Here is a 21966-nt window from a genome sequence, read left to right on the forward strand (position 1 = left end):
GATGGCTCAGCTGGTTAAGCGCCAAGACTCTTGATTTAGGCTCCATGCTCAACAGATAGTCCACCTGAGATATTCTCTCCCCGCCTCCCCCCATTTTCCCTTCTTCGCATGCACTCTCTAATAAAAATAAATTTTATTTAAAAAACGGGGACAACTCAGTATTGGTAGAGGCATGGGTTGCCCGATATTTCTGATGGGCAACCTGGCAATATGTATATATTAGCAACTTCACTTCTAGAAATTTGCTAGAAATAATCTGATGCTGACAAAAATCCGAATTGAAAAGCTGTCTTGGGCAGCCCCAATGGCTCAGCGGTTTAGTGCCGCCTACAGCCCAGGGCGTGATCCTGGAGATCCAGGATCAAGTCCAACATCCGGCTCCCTGCATGGAGCCTGCTTCTCCCTCTGCCTGTGTCTCTACCTCTCTCTCTCTCTCTCTCTCCTGTGTATTCTCATGAATAAATAAAATCTTTTTTTAAAAAAAAGGGCTGTCTTAAGTATTATAATAGTTTAAGAAAATGGAAAAGAAACCAACCAACACATCTAACAAAAGAGAGTTCTTTAAATACACAAAGTTACCTGATGCATATCTTGAAAGACTAAGCAGACATTAAACAGATGAAGAAGGAGAGAGAGAGAAGCTGAAAACTTATCCGAAGAAAAAATACCTGAAACTTCCCTAACCTGGAGAATGAAACACATATCCAGGTCCGGGAAGCAAAGGCAGTCCCAAACAAGATAAACCTAAAGAGGTCCACGTCAAGATGTTTAATAATTAAAACGTCAAAAATTAAAGATAACCCTTAAAAACAGCAAGGAAACATCCATGAAACAGCCAGTTTTTCAGCAGAAATGTTTTAGGCCAGAAAAAAAGTGACATGATATTTTCAAAGTACTGAAAGGAAAAAACCTACAATCAAGAAAACTACCTGACAAGGCTATCATACAGAACTGAAGAAGAGATAAGTTTCCAAAGTTAAAGAAGTCCAGAAAACAGCCAGCTGGCTTAGTCAGAACAGCACCAACTCTTGATCTCAGGCTCTTGAGTTCAACCCCTATGCTGGTTGTAGAGATTACTAAAATATATATACTAAAAAAAAAAAAAAAAAAAAAAAAAAAATTAAAAAAGAAAATAGTTAAGTTCATGATCACTAAATTAGCCTCACAAGAAATGTCAAAGGGACTTCTTTAAGAGGAACAGAAAGGTCCATAACTAAAAGAAAATTTAAAAAAAAAATCTTGCTGATAAAAGCAAATGTACAGGGGCAGTCCTGGTGGTGCAACGCTTTGGCGCCACCTGCAGCCTGGGGCGTCATCCTGGAGACCTGGGATCGAGTCCCACATCGGGTTCCCTGCATGGAGCCTGCTTCTCCCTCTGCCTGTGTCTCTGCCTCTCTCTGTGTGTCTCTCATGAATAGATAAATAAAATCTTAAAAAAAAAAAAAAAAGCAAATGTACAGCAAACATAGATAATGAACCACATATAAAGCTAGTGTGAAGATTAAAGGAAAAAATAAAAATGGTATATATAGTAATAAAAGACAAAATTTTTTAAATGTAAAATAGAACATTAAAAATAAAAAATGTGGGAGGAAGTGATAGGTAGTAATGTGTTTGAAGTAGGTGACTGGGACACCTGGGTGGCTCAGCGGTTTAGCACCTGCCTTCGGCCCAGGGAGTGATCCTGGGGTCCCAGGATCGAGTTCCACATCGGGCTCCCGGCATGGAGCCGGCTTCTCCCTCTGCCTGTGTCTCTGCCTCTCTCCTCTCTGTCTCTCATGAATAAATAAAATCTTAAAAGAAAAAAAGTAGTAGGGACTAACAAAATTCTATGCAGTGTTATATATGAACCTTATGGTAACCACAAAGCCAAAACCTAAAATAGATATGCATAAAATGAAGAGAAAAGAATCTACACATAATACCAAGCAAAATTGGAGATCCTCTAAGATGGCAGAGAGGTAGGAGACCTTAGTTTTGTCTGGTCGAGGAATTCAACTAGATAGCTATCATTCTTAACATCTGAGAATTTTTTTTTTTTTTTAAAGATTTTATTTACTCATGAGACACAGAGAGAGGGAGGCAGAGACACAGGCAGAGGGAGAAGCAGGCTCCATGCAGGGAACCAGACATGGGACTCCAGGGATCATGCCCTGGACTGAAGGCGGCGCTAAACCCCTGAGCCACCTGGGCTGCCCAACACCTGAGAATTTAACCGGCAATCTAAGAATTGCTGCAATTCTACAAATAAAAAATTGACCATTTTTTGCAAGGTACAAGTTGTGGAGAAGTGATCCAAGGTGATATATTAGAAGATAAACTGTGGTGGGGAGGGAGCCTCTGTAAGCTGACTCAGGGTAAGTGATATCGCAGCGGAGCACAAATTCAGAAGCCTGCAAATTCAGTATCCCTGGTAAGGAATACTGCCTGCAGCTCAGGTGGCTAAGCGGGATGGAATCATAGGTAGGACAGTGTGGTGTCAGGATCCCCAGGGTCACAGAAAGAAAAAGGCACCTGAGTACAGCAGAGTTACCAGAAGCAGGCTGCAATCAGAGAGCCCAGGAGTGGGCTTTCAGCTTGGGGTTGCCATAAACCGCAACCAAGGCACAGTTAGGAAACCATTCTCTGAACAGGTGCTCACCAAGAGGCAGAACCTCGGTGAGACTGCCCTCCCTCATTTGGGAAGAGTGGCACTGGTGCCTGCTCGGGAGTCTGCAGGGTTTGGAGATCAAAGCGGGGTCGAGTGTCTGAGATAGAAATGCTGGGTCACAGACTGAGCAGAGAGGATGGACAGAGACCAGTGAGACAGGAATAACTGACTGCTTTACCCAGAGGGCACACTGAGGAATGGAGGGCAGGAGCTATCGGATCCGGGGCTGGAGACTGGGGGGCCACCATTTTCATTCACACCCTCTAAAACAGCACAGAAAGCCTTGAGGGAACAAAAGCCACATAGAGAAACTCAAGCTGCCTGTCCCCCTGGCTAAGTTCTGTGTGGGATAGACATCTGAGCATCAGCACAACAGTGCCCTCCCCAGAAGATCAGCAAGAACATATGGCTAAGACCACGATTATCAATCACACAGAACTGCAAAACTCCAATATTAGGGGAAAACAGTATATAGAATTCATAGGTTTTTTTCCTCAAAGATTCTTTGTCTTTCAATTTTAACTTTTTTCTTTCCTTTTTAGTCAATTTCTTATTTTAGCGACTTTTTAAATTTGCAATTTTCATCTTTACGTTTACATTCTATCCTTTCATTGTATTTATTTTTGTATATATATATATGTTTTTCTTTCTTTACAATTTTGGGATGTGGTTTCTTCTAATAAAAAAACAAAATACACAAATACACAAATCTAATGTATTGCTGTTCTCTCCATCTGATTATTTTTAAATCTTTTTAAAATTTTCATCTTCACAGTCACATTCTATCCTTTCAATGTATTAATAGTCTTTGTATGTTTTTTTCTTTACAATTTTGCGATGTAGTTTCATTTACAAACAGACCAATTACACCCAGAATATAATGTACTGCTTGTTTTGTTCATTATATTCTTTTTATTTTTAATTTCCATTTTCTTTTAGATTTCTGGCCTCTCCTGACTTGTTTGGCATTTATTTCTCTGTGGTCATTGTTGCCATTTTAGTATTTTGTTCTCTTGTTCATCTATCATTCTCTAGACAGAATGACAAGACAGGAAAAACACTTCAAAAAAGAGAACAAGAGGCAGTACTGACTGCCAGGGACCTAATCAGTATGGATATGAGTAAGATGTCAGAGTTCAGAATACCGATTACAAAGATACTAGCTGGGCTTGAAAAGAGCATGGAAGATACCAGAGAATCCCCTTCTAGAGAAATAAAAGAACTAAACTCTAATCAAAACAAAATAAAAAAGGTTATTAGTGAGATGCAATAAAAACAGAGCATTAAGTGCTAGGATAAATGAAGCAGAAGAGAGAATTAGAGATATAGAAGACAAAATGATAAAGAACAAAGAAGCTGAGAAAAAGATAAACAACTAGATCACAAGAGAATTAAACAAATAAGTGATATCATAAAGCGAAACAATATTAGAACCGGGATACCAGAAGAAAATTTTGCAAGGGGTGAAGGCAGAAGGTATATTGAAACAAATTACTGCAAGGAACCTCCCTAATCTGGGGAAGAAAGGAGGCACTTTAATGCCTCCAGGAGGTAGAGAGAACCCCCTTTCAAAATAAACAAATATAGGTCAACACCTTGACATGTAATAATGAAGCTTGCAAATCCCAGAGACAAAGAGAAAATCCTAAGTAGCCTGGGGACAAGAGGTCCATAACCTAAAAGGGTAGAAACATCAGACTGGCAGCAGACCTATCCACAGAGACCTGGCAGGCTAGAAAGAACTGGCATGATATATTTAGGGTGCTAAATGAGAATATGCAGCCAAGAATACTTTATCCAGCTAAGATCTCATTCAAAATACAAAGAGAAATAAAAAGCTTCCAGGACAAACAGAAACCAAAAGAATTTGTGATCACTAAACCAGCCCTGCAATAAATATTAAAAGGGAATCTTTAAGCGAAGAGAACCCCAAAGTAACATAGACCAGAAAGGAACAGAGACAATATACAGAAACAGTGACTTGATAGGTAATACAATAGCACTAAATTCATCTTTCAATAGTTACTCTGAATGTAAATGGGCTAAATGCCCCAATCAAGAGACAGACACACAGTATCAGACTGGATAAAAAGCAAGACCCATCTATATGCTGTCTGCAAGAGACTCATTTTATTTTTATTTTTATTTATTTTAAGAGACTCCTTTTAGAGGAAAGACATCTCCAGATTGAAAGAGAGGGGGCAGAAACCATTTGTCATGCTAATGGACATCAAAAGAAAATTGGGATAGCAATCCTTATGCCAGACAAATCAGATTTTTTTTTTTTTTATTCATGAGAGAGAGAGAGAGAGAGAGAGAGAGAGAGGCAGAGACATAGGCAGAGGGAGAAGCAGTTTCCAGTTTCCATGCAGGGAACCCAACTTGTGACTCGACCTCAGGTCATCACTTCCTGGGCAGAAGGCAGGCGCTAAACCGCTGAGCCACCCAGGCTGCCCATGGACAAGTTAGATTTTAAACCAAAGACTGTAATAAGAGATGAGGAAGGACACTATATTAATTAAACTTATTAATTAATTAAAAGGTCTAGTCAATGAGAAGATCTAACATTTCTAAATATTTATGCCCCTAACATGGGAGCAGCCAATTATATAAACCAATTAATAACAAAATTAAAGAAACATATTGATAATAATATAAGAATACTAGAAGATTTTAACACCTCACTCACTGCAATGGACAGATCATCTAAGCAGATCATCTAAGCAGAACAAGAAAGGCTTTGAATGACACAATGGACCAGATGGACTTCATAGAATATTCAGAGCATTCCATCCTAAAGCAACAGAATATACATTCTTCTCAAGTGCACATGGAACATTCTCCAGAACAGACCACACACTGGTTCAGAAATCAGGTTTTGAGACACCTGGATGGCTCAGTGGTTTAGCGCCTGCCTTCTGCCCAGGGCATCATCCTGGGATCCTGGGATCAAGTCCCACATCAGGCTCCCTGCATGGAGCCTGCTTCTCCCTCTGTCTCTTCCTCTCTGTCTCTCATGAATAAATAAATAAAATCTTAAAAAAAAAAAAAAATCAGGTTTCAATCAATACCAAAAGACTGGGATCATTCCCTGCATATTTTCAGACCACAATGTTTTGAAACTGGAACTCAATCACAAGATAAAATTTGGAAAGGGAGGCAGCCCAGGTAGCTCAGTGATTTAGCACCGCCTTCAGCCCAGGGCCTGATCCTGGAGACCGGGGATCGAGTCCAGCATCGGGCTCCCTGCATGGAGCCTGCTTCTCCCTCTGCCTGTGTCTCTGCCTCTCTGTGTGTGTGTGTCTCTCATGAATAAATAAATAAATTTTTAAAAAATTTTGGAAAGAACTCAAATACATGGAGGTGAAAGAGTATCCTTCTAAAGAATGAATGAGGGATGCTTGGGTGGCTCAGAGGTTGGGTGTCTGCCTTTAGCTCAGGGCATGATCCTGGGGTCCTGGGATCGAGTCCCACATCGGGCTCCCTATGTGGAGCCTGCTTCTCTCTCTGCCTGTGTCTCTGCCTCTCTCTGTCTCTCTCATGAATAAATAAAATCTTTTAAAAAAAGAATGAATGAGTCAACAAAGAAATTAAAGAAGAATTCAAAAAATTCATGGAAACAAAGGAAAATGAAAGCATAACTACCCAAACCTCTGGGATGTAGCGAAGGTGGTCCTAAGAGGAAAGTATATAGTAATACAGCCTTTCTCAAGAATCAAGGAAGGCATCAAATATACATCCTAACCTTACATTAGGTAAGGTAATGTAGGCTTTACATTTACCTAAATAAAGCCTAAATCCAGAAGAGAATTAATAGAGATTAGAGCAGAAATCAACGAAATAGAAACCAAAAGAATAGAACACATTAACAAAACCAGAAGCTGGTTCTCTGAAAGAATTAATAAGATCAATAAACCCCTGGCCAGATTTATTAAACAGAAAAAGGCCCCAAATAAAATCATGACTGAAAGAGATCACAACCAACACCAAAGAAATACAAACAATTTTAAGACCATATTATCAGTAACTGTATGCCAACAAATTATACAACCTGGAAGAAATAAATAAATTCCTATAGATATATAAACTACCAAATCTGAAACAGGAAGAAATAGAAAAATCTGAACAGACCCATAACCAGGAAGGAAATTGAAACAGTAATCAAAAATCTCCCAACAAACAACAGTCCAGGGCCAGATGGCTTCCCAGGGAATTCTACCAAAAATTTAAAGGAGAACTAATACCTATTCTTCTGAAGCGGTTTCAAAAAAACAGTAAATGGAAAGAAATCTTTCAAACTCCTCCTATAAGGCCAGCATTACCTTGATCCCAATACCAGATAAAAACATCACCAAAAATGAGCATTACAGACCAATATCCCTGGTAAACACGGATGCCAAAATTCCCACATAGATACTAGCCAATAGGATCCAACGGTACATTAAAGGATTATTCACCACAACTAAGTGGGATTTATTCCAGGGCTGCAACAGTGATTCAGTATCAGCAAAAATCAATGTGATAGGCTACATTAATTAAAAAAAAAAAAAAAAAAAAAAGGACAAGGACCATATGATCCTCTTGATAGATACAGAAAAAGTATTTGACAAAGTACAGCATACTTTCTTGATAAAACTTTTCACAGTATAGGGATAGAGGGAACATACCTCAATATCATAAAAGCCACATGTGAAAAGCCCACAGCAAATATCATTAGCAATGGGGAAAAACTGAGAGCTTTCCCCGTAAGGTCAGGAACGTGGCAGGGATGTCCATTCTCACCACTGCTGTTCAACACAGTACTAGAAGTCCTAGCCTCAGGAATCAGACAACAAAAAGAAGTAAAAGGCATCCGAATAGGTAAAGAAGTCAAACTGTCATTCTCTGCAGATGACATGATAATCTATGTGAAAAACCCAAGACTCCATTGCTAGAATTTATACACCAATTCAGCAAAGCAATTCAGCAGAATATAAAAGTCAATGCACAGAAAGCAGTTCCATTTCTATAAGCTAATAATGAGACAGAAGAAAGAGAAATTAAGGAGCCAATCCCATTTACAACTGCACCCAAAACCATAAGATACCTAAGAATAAACCTAACTAAAGAGGCAAAGAATCTGTATTCAGGTAACTACAGAACACTCACAAAGGAAAGTGAGGTAGGCACAAAGAAATGGAAAAATGTTCCATGCTCATAGACTGGAAGAACAATATTGTTAAAATGTCTATGCTACCTAGAGCAAACTATACATTCAATGCAATCCCTATCAAGCTACCATCAATTTATTTCACAGAGCTGGGACAAATAATCCTAAAATTTGTATGGAACCAGAAAAGACCCTGGATCCCAGCCAAAGGAATGCTGAAAAAGAAAATCAAAGCTGGTGGCATCAAAATTCTGGACTTAAAGCTCTATTACAAAGCTGTAATCATCAAGACAGTATGGTACTGGCACAAAAACCAACACATAGATCAATGGAAAATAATAGAGAACACAGAAATGGACCCTCAACTCTATGGTCATCTAATCTTTGACAAAGCAGGAAAGAATATCCAATGGAAAAGACAGTCTCTTCAACAAATGGTGTTGGGAAAATTGGACAGCCACATCCTGAAGAATGAAACTGGACAATTTCCTCACACCATATACAAGAAGACTCAAAATGGATGAAAGCCCTAAATGTGAGACAGGAATCCATCAAAATTCTAGAGAACACAGGGAGCAGCCTCTGTGACCTTGGAAGCAGCAACTTCTTGTTAGACTGGTCTCCAAAGGCAAGGGAAACAAAGGCAAAAATGAACTACTGAAATTTCATCAAGATAAAAAGCTTTTGCATAGCAAAGGAAACAGTAGACAAAACCAGAATACAAGTGACCGAATGGAAGATCTTTGCAACTGCCTTATTAGGTAAAGGGCTAGTATCCAAGATCTACTCAACACCCAAAGAACAAATAATCCAACCAAGAAATGGGCAGAAGACATGAACAGATATTTCTCCAAAGAAAACATACAAATGGCCAACAGACATATGATAAAATGCTCCACACATCATTTGTGATCCTGGAAATACAAATCAAAACCATAGTGAGATACCACCTCACACCAGTCAGAATGGTTAAAATTAGCAAGTCAGGAAATAACAGATGTGCCGAGGATGCAGAAAGAAGAGAACTCTTTTATATTGTTAGTGGAAATGCAAGCTGGTACAGCCACTCTGGAAACAGTATAGAGGTTCCTCAAAATGCTGAAAATAGAGCTACACTATGATCCAGCAATTGCACTACCTCATATCTACCCCAAAGATTCAAATGTAGTGATCCAAAGGGGCACATGCACCCCAATGGTTTATAGCAGCAATGTTCACAATAACCAAACTATGCAAGGTGCCCAGATGTCCATCGACAGACTAATGGATAAAGACGTAGTGTGTATATATATTATAGAATACTACTCAGGCTCTTCCCCCGAGCGGCCTGAGGTTTGGAGATGGTTCGCTACTCGCTGGACCCAGAAAACCCTATAAAATCATGCAAGTCGAGAGGTTCAAATCTTCGTGTTCACTTTAAGAACACACTGCCCAGGCCATCAAGGGTATACATATTCGAAAAGCCACCAAGTATCTGAAAGATGTCACTTTGCAGAAGCAGTGCGTGCCATTCCGTCGTTACAATGGTGGAGTTAGTAGGTGTGCTCAGGCCAAGCAGTGGGGCTGGACACAGGGTCGGTGGCCCAAGAAGATTGCTGAATTTTTACTGCACATGCTTAAAAATGCGGAGAGTAATGCTGAACTTAAGGGTTTAGATGTAGATTCTCTGGTCATTGAGCACATCCAGATGAATAAAGCCCCCAAGATGTGACATAGAACCTACAGGGCTCATGGCCGGATTAATCCATACATGAGCTCTCCCTGCCACTTCGAGATGATTCTTACTGAAAAAGAGCAGGAAAAAAAAAATAAAATAAAAAATAAAAAATAAATAAAAAACAAAAAAACAAAAAAAAATGAAAAAGAGATTGTTCCTAAACCAGAAGAGGAGGTTGCACAGAAGAACAAGATATCCCAGAAGAAACTGAAGAAACAAAAACTTATGGCCCGGGAGTAAATTCTGCATAGAATAAATGCAAATAAAAATTAAAAAAAAAAGAATACTACTCAGCCATTCAAAAAAAATTTTTTTTTAAATATTGCTATTTGCAAGGATGTGGATAGAACTAGAGGGTATTATGCTAGGCTAATAAATAAGTCAATCAAAGAAAGACAATTACATGATCTTATTCATATGTGGAATTTAAGAAACAAAACAAGATCATAGGGGAAGGGAGGGGAAAGAAAAACAAACACAAAATCAAAGAGGGATAAAAAACCTAAGGGGGGATGCCTGAGTGGCTCAGCGGTTTAGCGCCTGCCTCTGGCCCAGGGCGCGATCCTGGAGTCCCAGGATTGAGTCCCATGTCACGCTCCTGGCATGGAGCCTGCTTCTCCCTCCTCCTGTGTCTCTGCCTCTCTCTCTCTCTCTCACATACATACATACATACATACATACATAATCAATCTTTAAAAAAAAAACCCCTAAGAGACTCTTAATCACAGGAAACAAACTGAGCATTGTTGGAGGGGAGGGGATTGAGGGGATGAGGTAACTGGGTGATGGACATGAAGGAGTGTAAGGAGCACTGGTTTTATGTGACTGTGATCAATCACTGGGAATAAATAAGATCCCATTCAGAAGAAAAAAATACTAAAAGTCATTAAATAAGGGAGAAGGGTAAGAGAAAAAGAAAGGCAAAAAGAACAAGAAAAACAACCAGAAAATTACCAAAATTATTTCAGTTCAACATCTGCAAATCAATGCATTACATCACATTAACAAAAAGATAAAAAAGATAAAAAGATAAAACAAAAAGATAAAAATCACATGATCATCTCAATAGATGCAGACAAACCATCTGACAAGATTCAACATGATTAAAAAAAAAGAACCTCAACAAAGTGGATATAGAGGGAATGTATCTCAATATAATAAAAGTCATATATGACAAACGCACAGCTACCATCTTGAACTCAACAGTGAAAAGCTGAAAACTTTTTCTCTAATATGAAGAACAAAACAAAGATGCCTACTCTTGCCTCTCTTACTAAACACAATACTGCAAATCCTAGCCACAGCTATCAGACATCCAAATTGATAAATAAAAAATTGTGACTATTTATAGATGACATGATACTACATGAACCTCCTAAAGGCTCCACCAAAAACTGTTACAACTAATAAACAAATTCAGAAAAGATATAGGATACAAAATTAATATCTGTTGGGTTTTGGGGCACCTGGGTGGCTCAATGATTGAGCGTCTGCCTTTGGCTCAGGGCGTGATCCCGAAGTCCTGGGATCAAGTTCTGCATCAGGCTCCCCACAGGGAGCCTATCTCTCTTCTACCTATGTCTCTGCCTCTCTGTCTCTCTCATGAAAAATAAATAAAAATCTTAAGGAAAAAGGAATTGCATTTACAATTCCATTAAAAAGAAAATACCTACAAATAAATTTAACCAAGGCGTAAAAGCCTTTTGCTCTAAAAACGGTAAGATGTTGACAGAAGAAACTGATGACAGAAAAAAATGGAAAGATATACTATGCTCATGGGTTAGAGAAATTAGTATTGTTAAAATGTCCCTATCACTCAAAGCAATCTACAGATAGAATGCAATCTCTATCAAAATTTCAATAGCATTTTTCACAGAACTAGAACAAATAATCCTAAAATTTGTATAGAAGCACAAACGATCTACAAAAATTGGCTACAAAGCAATCTTAAGAAGAACAAAGCTGGAGATTTCATGCTTTCAGATTTCAAAATATATTACAAAGCTACAGAAATCAAAACAGATGGTGTTGGCATAAAAAAGACACAAAGATCAATGGAACAGAATACAGATTGAGAAAAAAGCCCACATGTAGGTAGTCAATCTTTAACAAAGGAGGCAAGAAAATGAGGAACAGTCTCTTCAATAAATGCTTTTGGGAAAACTGGACAGCTACATGCAAAAGAATGAAACTGGATCATTTTCTTATACCATATACAAACTGAAAATAAGACTTAAATATAAGACCTGAAACCATAAAACTAAAATAAACACAGGTAGTAAACTCTTGGACATCAGTCTTAGAAATATTTTTTTTGTATCTATTTCCTCAGGCAAGGGCAACAAAAGCAAAAATTAACTGGAACTACATCAAACTGAAAAGCTTTTGCACAGCAAAATAAACTATCAAAGGCAACCTACTGAATGGGAGAAGATATCCACAAGTGATATATCAGATAAGGGGTTAATGTCCAAAATATATACATACAACCCCACACCAAAAAACTCCCAAACAATCCAATTAAAAATCGAGAAAGGACTTGAATATACATTTTCCAAAGACGTCATGGTGTTAACCAACAGACACATGAAAAGATGCTCAACATCACTAACCATCAGGGAAGTGCAAATCAAAGTAACAGTTATCCCCTTACACCAGTCAAAATGTCTAGTACCAAGAAGACAGGAACAGTAAGTGGGCCACCTGGGTGGCTGAGGTGGCTCAGGTTATGCTCTCAGGATAATCCCTGATCTCAATCAGGTATTGAGCCATGCATCAGGCTCCCTGGATCAGTGGGGAGTCTGTTTCTCTTTCTCTCAAATAAATAAATCTTCAAAAACAAAAAAATGTTGGCAAGAATGTCAAGAAAAAGGAACCACACGCACTACTGGTGGGAATGTAAATTGGTACAGCCATTGTGGAAAATAGTAGGGAAGGTCTTAAAAAAAAAAAAGTTAAAATATAAATACCATACAATACAGTAATTCCACTTCTGGGTATTTACCCTAAGAAAAGAAAACCACAATTTAGACCTGTAAATACAGAGAATACACTGGTGGTTCCCAGATGGGTAGGGGGGGGGGATGGAAAAAAAATGGGTGAAGAAGAGTGGGAGGCATAGGCTTCCAATTATGGAATAAGCTACAGGGGATGAAAGCTATAGCACAGAGAAGATATTTAATGGTATTATAATAATGTTGTATGGTAACACATAGTAGCTACGCCTGTGAGCCTAGCAGAAGAGACTTGTGGAATCACTAGCTGTACAACTGAAACTAAAGTAACATTGTGTGTCAACTACACTTCAATTAAAAAAAAAAAAAAAAAAAAAAAAAAAAAAAACTTGGGGCAGCCTGGGTGGCTCAGCAGTTTAGTGCCATCTTCAACCCAGGGTGTGATCCTGGAGACCCGGGATCGAGTCCCACGTCCGGCTACCTGCATGGAGCCTGCTTCTCCCTCTGCCTGTGTCTCTGCCTCTCTCTCTCTCTCTCTTCCTGTGTCTCTCATGAATAAATAAATAAAATCTTAAAAAAAAAAAAAAAAAGAAGTTTGAGCCCTACATTGGGTGTAAGATTACTTAAAAATAAGATCTTAAAAAAATAACAATGATGTTTTAAAATAAATTAGTACCTTAGCTAAAAGTTTTGAAACTGAGAATATTTTAAATTAATCTACTTTTTTCTAAAAATTTCAAAGTTCTTTTACAAAAAATAAAATAAAAATTTCAAAGTTCTGAGTTTTAGTGTAGTTAAACCAGTTTATTTTTCTTTTTTGGCCAGCGTATTTTGTGTCCTTAACAAAGCAGTATCTGCCTATAACAGTGATCGTGCAGATATTCTCCTATATGTTTTTCAGAAAGTTTTCACATTGTACATTTATCTCTAGATATACCACAAATTCATTTTTACGATTAGCATGAAGCTAATTTTCTATGTTTTCTATATGCTCAGCTGTCTCAGCAGTTTACTGGAGGGCCATCTGAGCCTAATTTTTTTTTAGGATTTTATTTATTTATTTATCCATGAGACAGAGAGAGAGGCAGAGACATAGGCAGAGGGGGAAGCAGACTTCATGAAGGAAGCCCGATGTGGGACATGATCCCGGGACTCCGGGATCTCGCCCTAAGCCAAAGGCAGATGCTCAACTGCTGAGCTACCCAGGTGTCCCCAGATACTTTTCTTTGTACCGCTGTTTTAACTATCACAGCTTTGCTAAGTTTTGATATTCAGTGCTTTAAAACTCTGACTTTGTTCTTCTATCATTCTTGCTTTTTGGTCTTAAATATTTTTTATGTTCATTATAGAATCATCTCTCAATTGCCACAAAACCAAGACCTAGTCAAATTTAATGAGAATCACAGTAAATTTACAGATCAATATGGGGAGAACTGACACAGTAATAATATTCAAATTCCCAATTTACTAAAATTCTATAACCCCCAATTTATATATTTCTTAAGATTTATTTATTTATTCATGAGAGACAAGAGAGGCAGAGGGAGAAGCAGGCTCCCTGAAGGGAGTCCAATACAGGACTCGATCCCAAGACCTGGATCACACCCTGAACTGAAGGCAGATACTCAACTGCCGAGCCACCCAAGCATCCCAATCCCCAATTTATTTAAATCTACTTTAATTTTTATCACACTTTGTAGTTTTCCTTGTAAAGGTTTTGCAACTATTTAATTATTAGGAGTTTTTTAAAGCTACTAAGTTTTATGGTTTGTATAATTTTGCTATCTAATTTGCAATAAGTACTAATTAGTTCTGTTAAAGTGTATTTTCAAATTTTTATGACTACCATGTCATGTTTCCAATTTTTATATCTTCTTTGTCTTTTCCCTGGCTATAATGAACTGTTCAGTAGAAGCGTTGATACCAGTCATTTTTGTCTTATTTCTTAACCCACAGGGGAAATATTTCATCATTAAGCATGATATATATGTAAAATGTAACTTTTATGGAAATCCTCTTTATGAGATCCTAAGTTTCCTTTTCAACAGTCTAAAAAATCTGCCTAAGAAAATAAACTTGTTGGGGCGCCTGTGTGGCTCCGTTGGTTAAGAGTCCAACTCTTGATCTCAGCCCAAGTCAATCTCAGGGTCAGGAAGGTAAGCCCCACACTGGGCTCCATGCTAGGTGTGGAGCCTACTTTTAAAAACAAAAAAAAAAAACAAAAAAAAACAAAAAACAAAACAAAAAAAACCGTAGGGAAACTAAAGTTTACCAGCACTTCAGAATCATGCCATCTGTTCATCCCCTTTTTCAGGCTTTTTTCTCTATTCCTTGCCTTATATTCGTAAATTCAACAGTTACATCTATTTCCTATATATCCTCCATGTCAAGTTACTAATCTTTTCACATTTCAGGTGAAGCCATCTTTGATAATGCCCAGCTCACTCTCCCTATGAGATGGTTGCAATCAGTGAGTCACTGTTTTGCTTAAGTTCAAACTCCTTAAACTTGGCACTCAAAGTGCCAAAAGTCACATGTGAGTCTAACTTTACTTTAGACTTGTGAATTAATCCCTTTAGTAGTAATCCTAAACTCCAATTTAACTGGTCTTTCCTACTGTGCTCTGAAAAGCCCAGCTGTCTTTCTAGTTCCTGACTCCTCTAACACTATTTGGATGTAGATTTTGGTTTAGAAATCGTATAAGATTGAGAAGATAAGGCATATAGTTTAAAGTACTCAATATAAATAGCTGATGAGTGCCAAAGGAAATAGAGATTATTTGATGTATATTTCCTCTGGTTTCCTTTCCCCTTTAACTGGTCCTATTCTACTGAAATTGTAAACACTTGTATTTATTGATCTACATTTACATACTTAAATTCAACTTAAGATTTCAACTTAAAACTCAATTGCATTAACCTTTTACTGCTTTTTTGTTTTGTTTTAAGATTTTATTTATTCAGAGAGAGGCAGAGACACAGGCAGAGGGAGAACCAGGCTCCATGCAGGGAGCCGGATGTGGGACTCCATCATCACGCCATGGGCTAAAGGCAGGCGCCAAACCGCTGAGCCACCCAGGGATCCACACCCCCCCCCCCAAACCTTTTACTGTTTGAAAGAAACAAAAATACCTATCTTATCACTGTACTCATAAGTTACAGGGTTTTTCTTTTCATTATGGATTTATAGCTCAATAGAAATAATCCACATCAGTTACATTTATTCCACAATTCTTACGAAATTTAATTATGGTTAAAAGAGCAAGAACTTGGCAGGGACCTGGTTTAGTATCCTAAACCCCAGACACCCCAGCCCCTTGTCCCCCCTTATTTATATCAGTGTGACCTACGGCAAATTGCTTAGCCCCCCTCTTCCCCTCATCTGTAAAACTGGATACCTACTTCACAGGGCTGTTGTAAAAATTTAATAGGTGGAGTTTCACAGTGCCTCATACCTACCAAGAGTCCTATAAGCAGAAATTACCAATATTAATATTTCTGCTCAAAAAGCAATAATGCTACTGCCAAGACTGGGTTGTTTGGTACCTTCGTTTTCAATTATTTTTAAAATCTGAATACGGGATAGTCAAACTGCACTTTCGGAGAACTCCCCACATTCTTGTAGCACAAACTGAAATTTGCGCCGTGTAAACCTTCACGTGTGCCTTATTTTATTCAACCCCTCTAGAAAGCAAATGATTAAAAAAAAATAATAAGTAGTACAGTTAATGACCATGACAAAGCCGAAGAAATACCTAGGAAAGATTAAATGTCTGGGATCTGCTAGAAAATAACCCGGAGAGGGCGCAAGCCCGGCCATGTGTAGACAATTGTCGAAATTGGTTGATGGGTTCCCCGAGTTCCTAATACCAACCCCTTGACCTCGGTAGGTTTGAAGATTTCCATAACAGAACGTGTTTTTAAACGTCCGGAGGTCGATATTTTTTCTTTAGGGCTCAACGCAAAATCCTAGCTGCGTTCAGGAAGCTACACTGGGCAGTACTGGGAGGTGATAATGAAGCAGCAACCCCCGCCAGGTGGGCCCGGTTTGGCCTCCCGGGCGGAGCAGCGAGCGCGCCCCTCCTCCCAGAGTCCCCGCGGCCCGGCCCCAGGGGCCGCCGCGGACGCCGGTCCGTCCAGTCCCGGGAAAGAGCGCAACGCCCCAGGCAACCACCGCGGAGGGCTGACGTCCCCGGGCCGCCGCCGGCGGGGCGGCTGGCGCGCGGGCTGTGGGCTCCGAAGGACCGACCTAAGGGCCGGGGGGAGGGGGGGAGGGGAGGGGAGGGGAGTCCCAGCCCTGGGGCAGGTGGACCGGCTTCCCTCCGCTCCGCCGGCGCGCCCGCCCCCCAGAAGCCTCAGCGCCGCGGCCGCCGAGAACCTCCTCTCAGCTGCCGCGGAGACACCCAACCGGCCCACGCAGCCCGGCGTGTCCCCGCATGCCCGAATTCGGGGGTCCTTCAGCTCCTACTTACTTACCGGGACTTCCCACCGCCCTCAAGCCTGGGAGCGCCTCCTCGACCCCCCCGCCAACCGCTTCTTGAGTCTCTAGCCCCCCTTACCTCTGCCGCGCGGCAGCCAGGCGCCTTCCTGCGCTGCTCCAGCTTCCAGCTTGGCTCTCCCGGGGAGTTACTGCCAATCACCCAGTCTCCGCCCCTAGCCCGGACCAGACTGGCCAATCAGCTGCTTCCTCCGGCCCGGAGGCGGGTACTGATTGCCCGCGGAGGAAGGGAGACTACCCGCCCACAGGCCTGCTGCCGCCGCTCACAGTGCGTCTGCGCAAGCGCACTGCTCGGAGAGAGGCGGGCGCTTTCGCGTGGACTTCGCTTTGTGTCTTCACTGCTCTAGTCTAGAAAGTACTTTGTTAGTAAACCCCATTCTCGAAGTGTGTAGCAAGACCCGTGTTCCGGGGACGCCCGAGTGGCTCAGCGGTTGAGCGTCTGCCTCGGGCTCAGGGCGTGGTCCCAGCGTCCTGGAATCGAGTCCGGCATCGCGCTCCCCGCATGGAGCCTCCTTCTCCCTCTGCCTGTGTCTCTGCCTCTCTCTGTGTCTCTCATGAATAAATAAATCTTCAAAAAAAAAAAAAAAAAAAAAAAAAAAGCCCCGTATTCCTAATGTAGCCGCAGGTGTCTATTACCTTGAAGGAAGCCGGGACTCTTAAGCCCTTGTTAACTGACTTACACTGATCCCTTTTATCCCAAGCCTGTTGGGCCTTCTGTCTGGCCGGCAGATCTTCCCACGTGAACTTCATATCCCAGGTGTGCTTGTGTTTAGGGGGGTTGAGGGTGTGGGGCATACAAAGAGCATGGGGGAGCATTTTACCGTCTTCAGTTCCACTGCGTGTTTAGTCTGATTCTTGGGGATACATGCTTTTTAATAGTTGAATATTCTGGGACACAAGATTTCAAATAATTCTGCCATGAAAATGATCATTACATCTGTAGCTAACAATATAGTCAGCATGGTGACGTGTGTAGGTCCAGGAAGAAATTCATACGTAGAGTGAAAAACCTGTGGGTATTTCTCTGTGGCCGGTAAGGAGGCTGCTGCTGATTGGCTGTCTCCCTAAGGCTCCCTTTGTAATGGATCCCACGGGCCACTGGGCAGGCACCAGAGCTAGAGTGGTTTTACCCCTGGTGCCCAAGTGCCTTCCTGGCAAGGGCTTTCCAACTTCAGCAAGAGCACTAATTCATTTGCTCACTAAGGGCTTGTTGAGGGCCCATTATGACAGTACAAAGATTTTTAAAAGCCTTGAACCACACCCTCAGTGAGCCTACAGACTAACAGGAAGACAGAAACACAAACATAACCAAATGTTATAATGAAGGAATCTTGGGAACCTGGGAGACCTGCCCAAGCCGGCCAGAGGACTCAATGAACACATTTTAGAGGTGTGCTTCGGCTGAGGCTTGACGAAAGAGTTGGTGCTTCTGAGCTAAAGGAGTGGAAGCAAAGGAGAGCGGCATTTCTGGCAAAGTTTACTTGTTTCTTCCGAAATCCTTAGAGGGTGGATTTACTGAAAAGCTAATGAAGCTTGTGCTCAGACCCCCTGACTTGCACCAGCCCCTTCCAAGACCCAAGGAGGGACCCTCGCACTGAGTTCACATGGTCATATGTTTTCTACTCTTCAAAATGAAGATGTTTTAAAGCAACCTTCAGAGATTGGTCAAGACCTGCCTTTTTTCCATTCCAGCTTCCTTTTCTTCACGCTTCTGTCTGCATACTAGGTGCTCAGGAGTGGCCCTGGGCATTTTGGAGATCTGGGTGAGGGGAAGAGGGTTGAGTTGAACTTAGGTTCCTTTTGTGATTAGATATTGCTGACTGCCACGATGTTGGAATGTCTTCCCAGAATACTCCTAGCCATACTATATGCCATCTTACAAGGGCACCTGTGGGTGTGTCTCATGGCACCTGGCATCAGAATTTTGTGGCTGGTAGAGGAGAAAGGAGGGTGCAAAATATGCTGAGCCAGGAAGTAAGGGGAAATCTTGCAGTCATCATACTTGAAATAAACAGCATACTTCACTTTTTCCTTTTAATTAACTTTATTTTAGAATAATTTTAGATTTATTTTTTAAATATATTTTTAAAATATTTTATTTATTCATGAGAGACACAGAGAGAGAGAGAGGCAGAGACATTGGCAAAGGGAGAAGCAGGCTCCATGTAGGAAGCACGATGTGGGACTCCATCCCAGACTCCAGGATCACACCCTGAGCCAGAGGCTTAACCACTGAGCCACCCAGGCGTCCCTAATTTTAGATTTGCAGAAAAGTTGCAAAGATAGTTCAGAAGTTCCTGTTTACCCCTCACTCAGCTTCCCCTAATGCTAACAGTGTATTACCATGATGCATTTATAAAATTAAGGAGCCAACATTGGTACATTTACTAAACTCCAGACTTTACCCAAGTTTTATTATATATATATATATATATATATATATAGAGAGAGAGAGAGAGAGAGAGAGAGGGAAGCAGGCTCCATGCAGGGAGCCCAACGTGGGACTCTATCCTGGGTCCCCAGGTTCACGCCCTGGGCCAAAGGCGGCACTAAACTGCTAAGCCACAGGGGCTGCCTCACTCAGATTTTATTAATGTCCTTTTCCTGTTCCAGGATCCAATCCACAATGCCACATGGCATTAAGTCATCAATACCTCATTACTTAGACTCCTGTTCTTGAGTTTCTCAGTATTTGTTTCTCATAATCCTGTTATGACCATGACATTTTTAAGGAGTATGATCACATAAATTACAAAATATGCCTTGATTTGAATTAATCTGCTGTTTTTCTCATGGTTACACTGGGGTTGTAAGATTTGGGAGAAATACCATACACTGAGATGCCCTTCTCATCACATCATATCAGAGGGTATATTAGATATTAGCATGATTTATTTATGCTGATGTTAACCTGACCATGGTAGTTTTTGCTTGTTTCTCCACTGTGAAGTTGCATTTTTTACCCTCTTTACATATTCTCTTCTCTTTACATATTCCCTTGGAAGCAAGTCACTAAATCCTACCCACCCTCAAAGGTTATGAGATTAAGCTTCAACTCCTGGAGTGGAATATCTACATAAATAATTTAGAATTCTTTAAGTAAGATTTGTTTCTCCTAAAAAAAAAATCGTTTCTTCTGCCCATTTATTCATTTATTTTGTATATTTATATTTTGTTTATATTTTATACATACCATCTCTCGGTGGACAGAGCTAGGAAATATATTATCACCTTGGTTTTTCTTTGTTTACATCTCCATGATGGGTAACCTCTAAAAATACCCCCAATGATCCCTGCCTCCTGGTAGTCACACCCTTGCGTAATTCTCTCTTGAAGAGAGTGGGTTTGACCTAGTGACTTCCTCCTAATGAATCAAATACAAGAGTGATAGGATGGCAATTCCAAGCCTAGGTTAAAAGAGTGTGGCTTCCATCTTGCTTGCTCTTTCTTGGTTTCTCCTGAGAGAAGTCCAACTGCCATATTGTGAGTTGCCCTAAGGAGAGGCCTATGTGGCAAGAAACTGAGGAGAGGCCTCTGGCCATCAGCCATCAAGCAACTGAAGCTTTTTTTCATCAGCCTCTGAGAAACTGAATCCTGCTAACAGACATGTGAGTGAACTCAGCAAAAGATCCTCTTTCTATTGAGCCTTGAGATGATTAGAGTCCCACTGACACCTTGATTACAATCTTGTGACTCTAAACCAGAGACCCTGAGCTAGGCCCACATGGATTCTACATACACAGAAACCATGAGATAATAAATGATTATTTTGTTAAGCTGCTAAGTTCTGGAGTGATTTGTTAGGAAGCAATAAATAATACAATTTATATCTTTTCCAAAAGATTGATAATTCTGAAACTCCACTTCTGAGCATATGTTTAAAAATCCATATCCATACCCCTTCCCTAAATCTTAGATGATTTGCGTAACTAAGTTTGGAAACTAATGTAGGTTACAGGGCAATCCATTCCGGGATTTTAGAAGCAAATTGACTTTTCTTTTATGTGTCTGATCCTTTATAGTTCTTCATCCAAATAAATGGCTCAGCTTCCTTGGCAGAATCCAGAATAACTGAAACTTCCGTATTTATTGAGTAGAGGAGAATCAGAGTTCTCTCTCCTCACTGTGCAGCCTTGAAAAAGTCCCTTGACCTTTCTAGACCTCCAAATTCCTAACAGATTAAAGGACTATAGTACTATTGTTTAGGCAGAGATTTAGTCACTATTAAATGTATTTTAGGCAATAGAAAGATGACCAAAGCCAGTTATAGGCCAGCTTCCTTGCAGAGATTTAACCAAAAGGGCAGATTCCCATTTGTTTATATTGGCAGATGGTGAGGCTGAATTCTCAGAAGGAACTTCGGCTTCCAAGTCAGACAGACCCATACTGAAAATATGCCTCTGTCACTTATCAGCTGCATGGCCGTTAGCAAGTCAATCACCCTCCCTAGGCCTCAATTTCCTGATCTGCACAGTAGGGAAAAGAGCCACCTCACAGGGTAGCCTGAGAACCAATTGTGTAACATGTGTAAAATACTAAGTATAACACCTGGCTTATCACAATAGCCCAATAAATATTACCCATGAAGTACGTTCAGTCAGCTGTGTGGTATGACCAGTGGTTAGTAAAGTAGGGGACAAATATGTCCATCAGTCTGTCTCACATGAAGTTTAATGACAATCCCATTTGGTAAGATAGGTTGAATGACCTGCAAGCTTTAGTGTCTTCTCTGAAAATCCAGACCCTTTCTCTCTAGTTCTGCACTTTTTCCAGCTCCAACTACCTGTCTATAGAAAATATAATACATTGAAGTGGGCCTTAAGAGGTTCTGAGTTTGAATCTAGAAAAACCTAACTAGCAAAAGACCACTGGTAGGACAATGAAGTGCCCTTGTGAGAGGCATTTTAAGACCAGGTGAGAGGCAACCCGGGTGGCTCAGCGGTTTAGCACTGCCTTCAGCCCAGGGCATGATCCTGTAGACCTAGGATCAAGTCCCATG

At 40.5% G+C, this 21966-nt stretch overlaps 1 protein-coding gene and 1 pseudogene across 4 annotated transcripts in view; one reads left to right on the top strand and one right to left on the bottom strand.

Moving 5' to 3' along the window:
* Positions 1–21966, bottom strand: part of MTFR1 (mitochondrial fission regulator 1) — a 75766-nt gene that overhangs the window by 48333 nt on the left and 5467 nt on the right. Inside the window, exon 1 of one of the 4 annotated variants that reach the window (XM_077876755.1) lies at positions 17029–17237. The exons of 1 other annotated variant lie outside the window; for it this stretch is intronic. The gene's annotated coding sequence lies outside the window, so the exon portion shown is untranslated. Of the gene's footprint in view, positions 1–5330; positions 5403–17028; positions 17238–21966 lie in introns of those variants that run through there. 2 more of the 4 variants (XM_077876757.1, XM_077876756.1) reach the window with 2 other exon arrangements.
* Positions 8981–9800, top strand: LOC144300217 (large ribosomal subunit protein uL22 pseudogene; annotated as a pseudogene).

This window comes from Canis aureus, chromosome 28, assembly GCF_053574225.1.
Source record: "Canis aureus isolate CA01 chromosome 28, VMU_Caureus_v.1.0, whole genome shotgun sequence".
In the NCBI taxonomy this organism is placed as follows: domain Eukaryota; kingdom Metazoa; phylum Chordata; class Mammalia; order Carnivora; family Canidae; genus Canis; species Canis aureus.